Source organism: Solanum tuberosum, unplaced genomic scaffold, assembly GCF_000226075.1.
Source record: "Solanum tuberosum cultivar DM 1-3 516 R44 unplaced genomic scaffold, SolTub_3.0 scf00323, whole genome shotgun sequence".
Lineage (NCBI taxonomy): Eukaryota > Viridiplantae > Streptophyta > Magnoliopsida > Solanales > Solanaceae > Solanum > Solanum tuberosum.
Genome location: NW_006239244.1, coordinates 556,224 through 559,612, shown reverse-complemented (window position 1 = coordinate 559,612; position 3,389 = coordinate 556,224). Strand labels below are relative to the sequence as shown.

Here is a 3,389-nt window from a genome sequence, read left to right as displayed (position 1 = left end):
AGGTCATTTGTATAAATTGTTGTTAGCCTCTCGTTGGCAAGGGAATATTTTTATTGTATAATTATAAGTGTATAGGACGAATATATATGTATTTGCATGTGTATATACAACTTTCTCTCGCTTTATACAAACAGAAATGCAATTTATACACTTCTGTTGTATAAAACGAGAAAGAGAGAAAGGCAAAAGAGAACTGGGCAGGATAATATTTTTATTGTATAATTATAAGTGTATAGGACGAATATATATGTATTTGCATGTGTATATACAATTTTCTCTCGCTTTATACAAACAGAAACGCAATTTATACACTTCTGTGTATAAAGCGAGAGAGGCGAGCATAGAGAGAGTGAGCGAGAGAGGAGAGTGGCGAGCGAGAGTTTGAGGGAGAGAGGCGCTGGCAAACAGTTTGCTACAGGATACAATTAAATCAAAGTGTGATTATACCATTTAATTTGAATTAATAGTTTGCCATTATGTACAATTTTCCCTTTTATTATTACCCAAATTAGTTCGATACTCTCTTTTTCATTCAAATCCGGCTAAGTGTTTACCATCACTTCTTATATATTTATATATATATATATATATATATAAGACTCTTTTTTCCCCGAAAAAACGGTGTCGGAGAAAATGATAGTCGAGCCGATTGTTTTGATCTCGGATTTAGTGGAGGCTGCGGCGCCACAAGTTGTGACGCCGCAATCGAATAGGTGTTTGATTTGTAGGAAGAAAATAGGGTTAGTGGGATTTAAATGTAGGTGTGGGACCATTTTTTTGGGACCCATAGGTATCCAGAGGTTCATGCATGCACATTTGAGTTTTAAGTCAATGGGGAGAGAAGCTATAGCAAAGGCAAATCCATTGATCAAAGCTGAGAAATTCAAGAAGATTTAATCTTAGCCGTTGTAAATGTATTCAATCATTTAGCCTCTCTAACAGGAATGTTCCACTTTTAGGATTATAGTGTTCCTTATTAAAAGTAATTTTTTTCTTAAATATTTCAAATATGAAAACGTATAATTAAAAATAGAAGGTATTTATCGATTACCTACCACCAAAAATAATAGCAATATATATTTCAAACATATGAAGTAGAAAACTAACGCAATAAAAATTGTTTGAGCAATTAGAACCTACTTGGGAAAACTTTTAAAATCTACGTATTTTAAACGAGTTTTCAAAAAATTCTTTGTATAGTTATAGGCTTATAGCAGTTTATGTTTAAGTAAGATTTAAGAAGCTCTTTTATTAGTAATTAGAGCAGTAGTTTGTGTTTATTCAAATCCACAAACTCGAAATGCAGATAAATATTGTGGTCCTATACTTCCTTCTTTTCTAAAACAAACTAAAAATATAATACAAGTAAATTGAAACAAAGGAAATATAATCTATGCGTGGTGATTGGACAAGATAAGTGATAAGTGACCGTTTATCAATTTTTAATACATTAAATTCTTTTAGTATATATATAACCCAATGATGTATTAATTTCTTCATCCTTTCATTAAGATAACTAAGTTTTGAAAAAGGAAAAAAATGATGGGTTCCAAGGCATTTTTTGTTTCTTGGCATTTTTTTGGTTATTTTTGCAATAATAAGCTCTGAGGTTGGAGCTAGGGAGTTGGCTGAGACCTGTAAGTTTATTGTTTTTTTTCCTTTTAGTAGTTATCTCTTTGAAATATTGGATTTCTTATCTAATTATTTGACATTTATTCAATGTTATGCCAGTATTTAAATTTCACATTTGATATTTGTAGCAATGAAATCAGATGATGTACATGATGATGGATATAATGACATTGACGGATATCCCAGAGATGAGCATGATAAATATAACAATGGATATAAATATTTTGGTGGCAGATATTATCCTCCACGTGATGGATATAATTTTCCAGGTAGGGGATATAAACCCCCACATGACGATTATAACAACATATATAAATCTCTTGGTGGTGCATATAACAATGGATACAACCCTCCAAGTGGCGAATAAACCCCCCTACATGACAAATATAAACCTCGGTGTGGCGAATATAAACCTCCATATGACAAATATAAATCCCCTAGTGATGAGTATAAACCTCCAGGTTATAAACCCCCTAGTGATGAATACAAACCTCCAGGTGCACATGACAAATATAAACCCCCTAGTGATGAATAGAAACCTCCAAGTGACAAATATAGCTCCCCACATGACAAATATAAATCTCCTAGTAACGAATACAAATCTCCAGGTGATAAATATAACCCTCCACGTGACAAATATAAACCCCCTAGTGATGAATATAAATCTCCAGGTGACAAATATAACCACTCACATGACAAATATAAATCTCCTAGTGATGAATACAAACCTCTAGGTGACAAATATAAACATCCTAGTGACGAATATAAAACCTCCAGGTGACAAATATAATCCTCCACATGATAAATATAAACCTTCTAGTGACAAATACAAACCTCTAGGTGACAAATATAACCCTCCACATGACAAATATAAACACCCCAGTGACGAATACAAACCTCCAAGTGTCAAACATAACCCCTCCCCCCATATGAAAAATATAAACCCCCTAGTGATGAATACAAACCTCCAAGTGACAAATATAAACCTCATAGTGACGAATACAACCTCTAGGTGAAAAATATAACCCTCCACATTACAAATATTAACCCCCTAGTGATGGATACAATTCTTCAGGTGAAGGCCATGAATAAGTGATCGATTAGCCAATTGCCTCACAACAAATCATCATGTAATATTATAAAACCATTGTACGTAGTGGCAAGATCTATAATAGTAATAGTCTTGCTATTCTAAACCTTGCTAAAAAAAATCGTATGAATAAAACTGCATTGAGTTTCATATGTATGGTTGATCATGTAATCTTTTGTTGTATAGCATAACACAATATATTGTGCTGATATATTTTCATAATGTACTTTTCTTATATCTCTTGGGGTTTAAATGTCACACCCCGAGCCTACACCTTAGGCGAGACTGGCACTCGAGAACCATTGCTCCCCAAGCGAACCCTTGGTCTGGCTTACTTACTCAGCGGAAGACTTAGACATAAGAAAGAGAATACAAATACAAGATAACCCAACATATCTCAAACTGAACTTATGATGTTTTAAAATAAACATTTAACTTAGCCAAAATGGTAACTCAAATATAAATATAAGCCAATAACAAAATGATGACGAATGAACTAACATCTGACTGACTATATCTATGAAGCCTCTAAAACAACTGAGATGGATGTCGGGACAGGCCCACGACATCCTAATGAACTAAAATGATAAAATAATGAAAAAGGGGGATCCTCCGGAATGCAAAGAGGCTCACCAACAACTCTGAAGCTCAACTGGATCAACGATGC

The 3,389-nt window shown here is 33.7% G+C and overlaps 1 long non-coding RNA gene across 1 annotated transcript; it reads left to right on the top strand.

Annotated features, from left to right (window-relative positions):
• The first annotated feature begins 1,532 nt into the window (after nucleotides 1-1,532).
• Nucleotides 1,533-2,941, top strand: LOC107063208 (uncharacterized). The gene is made up of 2 exons (XR_001475150.1): nucleotides 1,533-1,637; nucleotides 1,761-2,941. It is a non-coding gene; the product is annotated as an uncharacterized lncRNA (long non-coding RNA).
• Nucleotides 2,942-3,389: the final 448 nt, after the last annotated feature.